The sequence below is a fragment of the Salvelinus fontinalis genome, chromosome 32 (assembly GCF_029448725.1).
Source record: "Salvelinus fontinalis isolate EN_2023a chromosome 32, ASM2944872v1, whole genome shotgun sequence".
In the NCBI taxonomy this organism is placed as follows: domain Eukaryota; kingdom Metazoa; phylum Chordata; class Actinopteri; order Salmoniformes; family Salmonidae; genus Salvelinus; species Salvelinus fontinalis.
This window is the reverse complement of record NC_074696.1, coordinates 34,472,153-34,484,633: the sequence shown is the minus strand read 5'-3', so window position 1 is coordinate 34,484,633 and position 12,481 is coordinate 34,472,153. Positions and strand designations below refer to the sequence as shown.

Sequence of the window (12,481 nt, the reverse complement as noted above, 5' to 3'; positions counted from 1 at the left end):
CAGATCCCTTGACTTTTTCCAAATATTGTTACTTTACAGCCTTATTCTAAAAAATATATTTTTTAAATCCTCCCCAATCTACACACATTATCCCATAATGACAAAGCGAAAACAGATGTTTTGAAATTTTTGCAAATGTATTAAACATAAAAACAGAAATACTTTATTTACATAAGTATTCAGACCCTTTGCTATGAGACTCGAAATTGAGCTCAGGTGCATCCTGTTTCCATTGACCATCCTTGAGTTACTTCTACAACTTGATTGGAGTCCACCTGTGGTAAATTCAATTGATTGGACATGATTTGGAAAGGCACAAACCTGTATATATAAGGTCCCACAATTGACAGTGCATGTCAGAGCAAAAACCAAGCCATGAGGTCGAAGGAATTGTCTGTAGAGCTGCGAGACAGGATTATGTCCAGGCACCGATCTATGAAGGGTACCAAAACTGCAGCAAAACTGCAGCATTGAACGTCCCCAAGAACACAGTGGCCTCCATCATTCTTAAATGGAAGAAGTTTGTAACCACCAAGGCTCTTCCTAGATCTGTCAGCCCAGCCAAACTGAGCAGTCGGGGTAGAAGGGCTTTGATCAGGGAGGTGACCAAGAACCCAACAGAGCTCTAGAGTTCCTCTGTGGAGATGAGAGAACCTTCCAGAAGGACAACCATCTCTGCAACACTCCACCAATCAGGCCTTTATGGTAGAGTGGCCAGACGGGAGCCACTCCTCAGTAAAAGGCACATGACAGCCTGCTTGGAGTTTGCCAAAAGGCATCTGAAGACTCTCAGACCATGAGAAACAAGATTCTCTGGTCTGATGAAACCAAGATTGAACTCTTTGGCCTGAATGCCAAGTGTCACGTCTGGAGGAAACCTGACAACATCCCTACAGTGAAGCATGGTGGTGGCTGCATCATGCTGTGGGGATTTTTTTCAGCGGCAGGGACTGGGAGACTAGTCAGTATCGAGGCAATGATGAACGGAGCAATGTACAGAGAGATCCTTGATGAAAACCTGCTCCAGTGCTCTCAGGACCTCAGACTGGGGCGAAGGTTCACCTTCCAACAGGATAACGACCATAAGCACACTGCCAAGACAACACAGGAGTGGCTTTGGGACAAGTCTCTGAATGTCTTTGAGTGGCCGAGCCAGAGCCCGGACTTGAACCCGATCAAACATCTCTGGAGAGACTTAAAAATAGCTGTGCAGCGACGCTCCCCATCCAACCTGACTTAGCTTGAGAGGATCTGCAGAGAAGAATGAGAGAAACTCCCTAAATACAGGTGTGCCAAGGTTGTAGCATCATACCCAAGAAGACTCGAAGCTGTAATCGCTGCTAAAGGTGTATCAACAAAGTACAGAGTAAAGGGTCTGAATACTTATGTACTTATGTATATTTCGCAAATAAAATCTAAAAGCCTGTTTTCGTTTTGTCATTATGGGTCATTGTTATTAGATTAATGAGGGGGGGGGGTACTATTTAATCAATTTAGAATAAGGCTAACGTAACAAAATGTGGAAAAAGTCAAGGGGTCTGAATACTTTCCGAATGCACTGTATAGGCTTGCTGTGAGTTGTTACTATGTTACGTGAGTCTGGGTAGCTAGCCTACTTTATTACACATTCAAAACAGAGATAACGTAACTATCCGCCACGGTGAAGGTGGCGTCACTTAGACATCTTCACTTTGATGCATGCCATCGATGCACAGCATCTAATTTATTCTGCCCTTGGGGTTTTAACAACGTACAGGTAGGTAAGATAATGCTTATAGGCAACCTACATTTACAAGCGTTATTTTTGGATGTCCGTGTACAGGCAGTGTGCAGGGATTATTTCAACAGCCAATTCAAATTAATAAATTAGATCAAATATAGCCTATTGTTTTCACGACATGTTTTTGTATCTAGGCTCCAGAAACTGCGGTCTGAAACACAGGGCGGAGCTTTAGCGCCTACTTTTTTGTTATGATGCATTTTTGTCTGGAAGCCTATTGCTTGTAGTCGGTCGAGTACTAAGCCGATTCTATTTCAAGGGTAGCGAGTCGAAACGGGACATCGAGACCATGATTAAACGATCCGACGGAAACTTTGCACCCTGGGCACATTGAGAGCAGTAAGAAATCACGCCAGGAATTCATCGGGGAGCTAGCAGTAAGCTATAAACGTGTAATTGGAGGACTGTTCCCGATAAAATAATTTGACAACTTTCTACAGATGCATACTACTTTCATCGTGTTTTTTTATTATATATATTTTTTTTTACTGAAGTGTGTTGTTAGGCAACTGGAGGACACAACAAATTCGTTTAGGTCTTGAGGTAAGGGACTTTTTTAAACCTCTTTTACTACTGTATAAATATACATCTGTATAAAATAAACGACAGTTCATATGCAAATATTTGCCATTGTGTTAATGATTGCTTTTAATGGTGCCACCAAAACGTTTGAGGAGGACAGTGCATTGTGGTGAAGAGGAGAGGGGATAAACAGTCCTTCAATGGTTAATTAATTCACAGTGCGAATGTAATGTTCAACAGGCGGTTTAGAAGGCTCTATAATATCTAGATCTATAATGTCTATTCTAGGCTACACTTGACTTGATTAGAGACATAGAATTTCATTTTTTACTTGACTTCTCAGATAACGAAAACAGGCTCACTCTGCTGGCACACAATTGCTTTCCATTGGTTTCTTTCTGTAGACCTATCTTATTCCTTTTCACACTTATCTTTCTTTCTCTTTCCATTCCTAAGGCAGACTATTGGTGCTATCATCGTCAGTGCAAACTTGTGTTTGCGAGTGGCCCTAACAAAAGAGACAAGGCGTCTATTGTACAGGATCAGAGGCAGATTACTAGAATTCCTTTTCTCTCCACTCGCTCAATGGCTTCTCAGTCTACTCCATCTGGACTGCCTAAAAACCCACATTAGCAGTGGCAATAACATTTGTATGCCTTTGTCATTCTTCAGCCGTTGCTGCTGTTCAACCTTCTCACCACAGTATGTTGGAGACCTATAGAGAAGATATGGACAGTTAGGCAATAGACAGTTCGACCATCTCCATCCTGAGTTGTATTTCTGTCTTGCAGATGTGTATCCTCACAGCATGCTCTGGAATGGTAGCCCAGGGACACAAAAACCCCACTATCAAATCTAAGTCTTGTCAAATAAAAATGGTTTGGATGACTTGCCTACTGGATAGGCCTACACTTTGAAAGAAAGCATATCAGTGTAGGCTTGATGCAGTCGAAATCAAGCTTGGCAGAATGGGATCTGATGTTTATTTTTTATTTATTTCACCTTTATTTAACCAGGTAGGCAAATTGAGAACACGTTCTCATTTACAATTGCGACCTGGCCAAGATAAAGCAAAGCAGTTCGACACATACAACAACACATAGTTACACATGGAGTAAAACAAACATACAGTCAATAATACAGTGAAAAATAAGTCTATATACATATAGATATATATTTATCTATATTTAGAGGTCTGTAATAGTAATGATGTGTATATAGACGGAGAGTTATCTGTAGATGAATCTGGATGGTTGAAAAGACAGACAGACAGACTATCTCCCGGCCATCAGACTGTTAAATAGTCACCACAAGCCAGCCTCCGCCCAGTACCCTGCCCTGAACTTAGTCACTGTTACAAGCTGGCTGCCACCCGGTACTCTACCGTGCACCTTACATAGTCATTGAACACTGGTCACTTTAATGATGTTTACATACTGTTTTACCCACTTCTTATGTATATACTGTATTCTAGTCAAGGCTCATCCTTAATAACTACTGCTGTACACACTATTTCTATTCATATACTGTCCATAATGTCTATACACACCATCATATACAGTACAGTAAAAGCAAAAAAAGAAACATCCTCTCACTGTCAACTGCGTTTATTTTCAGCAAACTTAACATGTGTAAATATTTGTAAGAACATAAGATTCAACAACTGAGACATAAACTGAACAAGTTCCACAGATATGTGACTAATAGAAATTGAATAATGTGTTCTTGAACCAAGGGGGGTCGGGGTCAAAATCAAAAGTAACAGTGTGGCTACCAGCTGCATTAAGTACTGCAGTGTATCTCCTCCTCATGGTCTGCACCAGATTTGCCAGTTCTTACTGTGAGATGTTACCCCACTCTTCCACCAAGGCACCTGCAAGTTCCCAGACATTTTTGGGGGAATGGCCCTAGCCCTCACACTCTGATCCAACAGGTCCCAGACGTGCTCAATGGGATTGAGATCCGGGCTCTTTGCTGTTCATGGCAGAAGACTGACATTCCTGTCTTGCAGGAAATCACGCACAGAACGAGCAGTATGGCTGGGGGCATTGTCATGCTGGAGGGTCATGTCAGGATGAGCCTGCAGGAAGGGTACCACATAGGGAGGATGTCTTCCCTGTAACGCACAGCGTTGAGATTGCCTGCGATGACAACAAGCTCAGTCCGATGATGCTGTGACACACCGCCCTAGACCATGACGGACCCTCCACCTCCAAATCGATCCCACTCCAGAGTACAGGCCTCGGTGTAACACTCATTCCTTTGACGATAAACGTGAATCCGACCATCACCCCTGGTGAGACAAAACCGCGACTCGTCAGTGAAGAGCACTTTTTGCCAGTCCTGTCTGGTCCAGCGACGGTTTGTGCCCATAGGCGACGTTGTTGCCGGTGATGTCTGGTGAGGACTTGCCTTACAACAGGCCTACAAGCACTCAGTTCAGCCTATCTCAGCCTATTGCGGACAGTCTGAGCACTGATGGAGGGATTGTGCATTCCTGGTGTAATTCGGGCAGTTGTTGTTGCCATCCTGTACCTGTCCCGCAGGTGTGATATTCGGATGTACCGTCGTGTGCAGGTGTTTTTACTGCGAGGACGATCAGCTGTCCGTCCTGTCTCCCTGTAGCGCTGTCTCAGGCGTCTCACAGTGCGGACATTGCAAATATTGCCCTGGCCACATCTGCAGTCCTCATGCCTCCTTGCAGCATGCCTAAGGCACGTTCACGCAGATGAGCAAGTACCCTGGGCATCTTTCTTTTGGTCCTTTTCAGAGTCAGTAGAAAGGCCTCTTTAGTGTCCTAAGTTTTCATAACTGTGACCTTAATTGCCTACCGTCTGTAAGCTGTTAGTGTCTTCAGGTGCATGATTGTTCCACGGGGGCATGTTCATTAATTGTTCATAGTTCATTGAATAAGCATGGGAAACAGTGTTTAGACCCTTTATAATGAAGGTCTGGGAAGTTATTTGGATTTTTACGAATTATCTTTGAAAGACAGGGTCCTGAAAAAGGGCCGTTTTTTTTTTTGCTGAGGTTATATATTCTGAACTCTGACATTGCTCCTTATGATATTTCTTAATTACTTTCTTATTCTTTTTTTGATTTTTTTGTATTGTTTGGTATTACTTCACTGTTAGTATTTCGCTGCACGTGCGATAACATCTGCAAATATGTGTATGCGATCAATAACATTTTATTTGAATTGACAGACAAAGACACAGATATTTTAGACAGACAGATTTAGAACAATATTGTAGGTAGACATGCAGGCAGATATATATAGCTAGCGAGAGATATTCTACTACCACCGCTCCCTACACACACACACACACCCACCCACCCACCCACACACACACACACACCATCCCCCCGTGTGTGGCCAACATGTGGAGAGGTAATCCGCTGCTATTAGGGTAATCTTCTCAGCATGGCCATCAATGGGGAGTATGCTCAGCAACTATCCGGCAGGCAGAGTATCGTCATCCCCGACAAAATTAGGGCCAAGGAAAAATGATTTAATCATACAGATTAAGTGGGAGAGACATGGGGGGGGAGACATGGCGGACAGAGGTTGTTTGTTGAGATTTTTCAGTTATATAGTTTATCTTGAAAAAGTTGTTTTTTAATCGTGTAGGAAGGTAGGCTCTTGAAATCATGTAGGAAGGTAGGCTCTTGAAATCATGTAGGAATGTAGGATCTTGAAATCATTGCATTCATGTGCTATTCCCATGATGGGGGTATTCATGACGTTTAGTGCTGCGGTCAATGTATGCTACCGGACAACCTGCTATGCTACAGGACAACCTGCTATGGCACAGGACAACTTACTATGCTACAGGACAACCTGCTATGGTACAGGACAACCTGCTATGGCACAGGACAACTTACTATGCTACAGGACAACCTGCTATGGTACAGGACAACCTGTTATGCTACAGGAAAACCTGCTATGGTACAGGACAACCTGCTATGGTACAGGACAACCTGCTATGCTACAGGACGACTTGCTATGCTACAGGCAACTGCTATGGTACAGGACAACCTGCTATGCTACAGGACAACTTGCTATGGTACAGGACAACCTGTTATGCTACAGGACAACCTGTTATGCTACAGTACAACCTGCTATGGTACAGTACAACCTACTATGCTACAGGACAACCTGCTATGGTACAGAACAAACTGTTATGGTACAGAACAACCTGCTATGCTACAGGACAACTTGCTATGCTACAGGACAACCTGCTATGGTACAGAACAACCTGCTATGGTACAGGACAACCTGCTATGCTACAGGACAACTTGCGATTGTACAAGACAACCTGTTATGCTACAGGACAACCTGCTATGGTACAGGACAACTTGCTATGGTACAGAACAACCTGCTATGGTACAGGACAACTTGCTATGGTACAGAACAACCTGCTATGGTACAGGACAACTTGTTATGGTACAGGACAACCTGCTATGGTACAGGACAACCTGTTATGCCTCAGGACAACCTGCTATGGTACAGGACAACCTGCTATGGTACAGGACAACCTGTTATGCTACAGGACAACATGTTATGCTACAGGACAACCTGTTATGCTACAGGACAACATGTTATGCTACAGGACAACCTGCTATGCTACAGGACAACCTGCTATGGTACAGAACAACCTGTTATGGTACAGGACAACCTGTTATGCTACAGGACAACCTGTTATGCTACAGGACAACATGTTATGCTACAGGACAACCTGCTATGCTACAGGACAACCTGCTATGGTACAGAACAACCTGTTATGGTACAGGACAACCTGTTATGCTACAGGACAACCTGCTATGCTACAGGACAACCTGCTATGGTACAGAACAACCTGTTATGCTACAGGACAACCTGTTATGGTACAGGACAACCTGTTATGGTACAAGACAACCTGCTATGGTACAGAACAACCTGCTATGGTACAGGACAACCTGCTATGGTACAGGACAACCTGTTATGCCTCAGGACAACCTGCTATGGTACAGAACAACCTGTTATGCTACAGGACAACCTGTTATGCTACAGGACAACATGTTATGCTACAGGACAACCTGCTATGCTACAGGACAACCTGCTATGGTACAGAACAACCTGTTATGGTACAGGACAACCTGTTATGCTACAGGACAACCTGCTATGCTACAGGACAACCTGCTATGGTACAGAACAACCTGTTATGCTACAGGACAACCTGTTATGGTACAGGACAACCTGTTATGCTACAGGACAACCTGCTATGGTACAGGACAACCTGCTATGGTACAGGACAACCTGTTATGCCTCAGGACAACCTGCTATGGTACAGGACAACCTGCTATGGTACAGGACAACCTGTTATGCCTCAGGACAACCTGCTATGGTACAGGACAACCTGCTATGCTACAGGAAAACCTGCTATGGTACAGAACAACCTGTTATGCTACAGGACAACCTGTTATGGTACAGGACAACCTGTTATGCTACAGGACAACCTGTTATGGTACAGGACAACCTGCTATGGTACAGGACAACTTGCTATGCTACAGGACAACCTGCTATGGTACAGAACAACCTGTTATGCTACAGGACAACCTGTTATGGTACAGGACAACCTGTTATGCTACAGGACAACCTGCTATGGTACAGGACAACCTGCTATGGTACAGGACAACCTGTTATGGTACAGGACAACCTGTTATGCCTCAGGACAACCTGCTATGGTACAGAACAACCTGTTATGGTACAGAACAACCTGCTATGGTACAGGACAACCTGCTATGGTACAGGACAACCTGTTATGCTACAGGACAACCTGTTATGCCTCAGGACAACCTGTTATGGTACAGGACAACCTGCTATGGTACAGGACAACCTGTTATGGTACAGGACAACCTGCTATGGTACAGGACAACCTGTTATGGTACAGGACAACCTGCTATGGTACAGGACAACCTGCTATGGTACAGGACAACCTGTTATGGTACAGGACAACCTGCTATGGTACAGGACAACCTGTTATGGTACAGAACAACCTGTTATGCTACAGGACAACCTGCTATGGTACAGGACAACCTGCTATGGTACAGGACAACCTGTTATGGTACAGGACAACCTGCTATGGTACAGGACAACCTGTTATGGTACAGAACAACCTGTTATGCTACAGGACAACCTGCTATGGTACAGGACAACCTGTTATGCTACAGGACAACCTGTTATGCCTCAGGACAACCTGTTATGGTACAGGACAACCTGCTATGGTACAGGACAACCTGTTATTGTACAGGACAACCTGCTATGGTACAGAACAACCTGCTATGGTACAGGACAACTTGCTATGGTACAGGACAACCTGCTATGGTACAGGACAACCTGCTATGGTACAGAACAACCTGCTATGGTACAGAACAACCTGCTATGCTACAGGACAACCTGCTATGGTACAGGACAACCTGCTATGCTACAGGACAACCTGCTATGGTACAGGACAACCTGTTATTACTGGACAACCTGCTGTGGTACAGGACAACCTGCTATGGTACAGGACAACCTGCTATGGTACAGAACAACCTGCTATGCTACAGGACAACCTGTTATGCTACAGGACAACCTGCTATGGTACAGAACAACCTGCTATGCTACAGGACAACCTGTTATGCTACAGGACAACCTGCTATGGTACAGAACAACCTGTTATGCTACAGGACAACCTGCTATGCTACAGGACAACCTGCTATGCTACAGAACAACCTGTTATGCTACAGGACAACCTGCTATGGTACAGGACAACCTGTTATGCTACAGGACAACATGCTATGGTACAGAACAACCTGCTATGCTACAGGACAACCTGTTATGCTACAGGACAACCTGCTATGCTACAGGACAACCTGTTATGCTACAGGACAACCTGCTATGGTACAGAACAACCTGCTATGGTACAGGACAACCTGCTATGCTACAGGACAACCTGCTATGCTACAGAACAACCTGTTATGCTACAGGACAACCTGCTATGGTACAGGACAACCTGTAATGCTACAGGACAACCTGCTATGGTACAGAACAACCTGCTATGGTACAGGACAACCTGCTATGGTACAGGACAACTTGCTATGGTACAGAACAACCTGCTATGGTACAGGACAACTTGCTATGGTACAGAACAACCTGCTATGGTACAGGACAACTTGTTATGGTACAGGACAACCTGCTATGGTACAGGACAACCTGTTATGCCTCAGGACAACCTGCTATGGTACAGGACAACCTGCTATGGTACAGGACAACCTGTTATGCTACAGGACAACATGTTATGCTACAGGACAACCTGTTATGCTACAGGACAACATGTTATGGTACAAGACAACCTGCTATGGTACAGAACAACCTGCTATGGTACAGGACAACCTGCTATGGTACAGGACAACCTGTTATGCCTCAGGACAACCTGCTATGGTACAGAACAACCTGTTATGCTACAGGACAACCTGTTATGCTACAGGACAACATGTTATGCTACAGGACAACCTGCTATGCTACAGGACAACCTGCTATGGTACAGAACAACCTGTTATGGTACAGGACAACCTGTTATGCTACAGGACAACCTGCTATGCTACAGGACAACCTGCTATGGTACAGAACAACCTGTTATGCTACAGGACAACCTGTTATGGTACAGGACAACCTGTTATGCTACAGGACAACCTGCTATGGTACAGGACAACCTGCTATGGTACAGGACAACCTGTTATGCCTCAGGACAACCTGCTATGGTACAGGACAACCTGCTATGGTACAGGACAACCTGTTATGCCTCAGGACAACCTGCTATGGTACAGGACAACCTGCTATGCTACAGGAAAACCTGCTATGGTACAGAACAACCTGTTATGCTACAGGACAACCTGTTATGGTACAGGACAACCTGTTATGCTACAGGACAACCTGTTATGGTACAGGACAACCTGCTATGGTACAGGACAACTTGCTATGCTACAGGACAACCTGCTATGTTACAGAACAACCTGTTATGCTACAGGACAACCTGTTATGGTACAGGACAACCTGTTATGCTACAGGACAACCTGCTATGGTACAGGACAACCTGCTATGGTACAGGACAACCTGTTATGGTACAGGACAACCTGTTATGCCTCAGGACAACCTGCTATGGTACAGAACAACCTGTTATGGTACAGAACAACCTGCTATGGTACAGGACAACCTGCTATGGTACAGGACAACCTGTTATGCTACAGGACAACCTGTTATGCCTCAGGACAACCTGTTATGGTACAGGACAACCTGCTATGGTACAGGACAACCTGTTATGGTACAGGTCAACCTGCTATGGTACAGGACAACCTGTTATGGTACAGGACAACCTGCTATGGTACAGGACAACCTGCTATGGTACAGGACAACCTGTTATGGTACAGGACAACCTGCTATGGTACAGGACAACCTGTTATGGTACAGAACAACCTGTTATGCTACAGGACAACCTGCTATGGTACAGGACAACCTGCTATGGTACAGGACAACCTGTTATGGTACAGGACAACCTGCTATGGTACAGGACAACCTGTTATGGTACAGAACAACCTGTTATGCTACAGGACAACCTGCTATGGTACAGGACAACCTGTTATGCTACAGGACAACCTGTTATGCCTCAGGACAACCTGTTATGGTACAGGACAACCTGCTATGGTACAGGACAACCTGTTATGGTACAGGACAACCTGCTATGGTACAGAACAACCTGCTATGGTACAGGACAACTTGTTATGGTACAGGACAACCTGCTATGGTACAGGACAACCTGTTATGCCTCAGGACAACCTGCTATGGTACAGGACAACCTGCTATGGTACAGGACAACCTGTTATGCTACAGGACAACATGTTATGCTACAGGACAACCTGTTATGCTACAGGACAACATGTTATGGTACAAGACAACCTGCTATGGTACAGAACAACCTGCTATGGTACAGGACAACCTGCTATGGTACAGGACAACCTGTTATGCCTCAGGACAACCTGCTATGGTACAGAACAACCTGTTATGCTACAGGACAACCTGTTATGCTACAGGACAACATGTTATGCTACAGGACAACCTGCTATGCTACAGGACAACCTGCTATGGTACAGAACAACCTGTTATGGTACAGGACAACCTGTTATGCTACAGGACAACCTGCTATGCTACAGGACAACCTGCTATGGTACAGAACAACCTGTTATGCTACAGGACAACCTGTTATGGTACAGGACAACCTGTTATGCTACAGGACAACCTGCTATGGTACAGGACAACCTGCTATGGTACAGGACAACCTGTTATGCCTCAGGACAACCTGCTATGGTACAGGACAACCTGCTATGGTACAGGACAACCTGTTATGCCTCAGGACAACCTGCTATGGTACAGGACAACCTGCTATGCTACAGGAAAACCTGCTATGGTACAGAACAACCTGTTATGCTACAGGACAACCTGTTATGGTACAGGACAACCTGTTATGCTACAGGACAACCTGTTATGGTACAGGACAACCTGCTATGGTACAGGACAACTTGCTATGCTACAGGACAACCTGCTATGTTACAGAACAACCTGTTATGCTACAGGACAACCTGTTATGGTACAGGACAACCTGTTATGCTACAGGACAACCTGCTATGGTACAGGACAACCTGCTATGGTACAGGACAACCTGTTATGGTACAGGACAACCTGTTATGCCTCAGGACAACCTGCTATGGTACAGAACAACCTGTTATGGTACAGAACAACCTGCTATGGTACAGGACAACCTGCTATGGTACAGGACAACCTGTTATGCTACAGGACAACCTGTTATGCCTCAGGACAACCTGTTATGGTACAGGACAACCTGCTATGGTACAGGACAACCTGTTATGGTACAGGTCAACCTGCTATGGTACAGGACAACCTGTTATGGTACAGGACAACCTGCTATGGTACAGGACAACCTGCTATGGTACAGGACAACCTGTTATGGTACAGGACAACCTGCTATGGTACAGGACAACCTGTTATGGTACAGAACAACCTGTTATGCTACAGGACAACCTGCTATGGTACAGGACAACCTGCTATGGTACAGGACAACCTGTTATGGTACAGGACAACCT

General features: G+C 44.8%; 1 protein-coding gene across 2 annotated transcripts in view; it reads left to right on the top strand.

Annotated features, from left to right (window-relative positions):
* Positions 1 to 1,640: 1,640 nt before the first annotated feature.
* Positions 1,641 to 12,481, top strand: part of LOC129831134 (zinc finger protein 516-like) — a 43,022-nt gene continuing 32,181 nt past the window's right edge. Inside the window, exon 1 of one of the 2 annotated variants that reach the window (XM_055894207.1) lies at positions 1,641 to 1,756. The gene's annotated coding sequence lies outside the window, so the exon portion shown is untranslated. The other variant, XM_055894206.1, reaches the window with a different exon arrangement.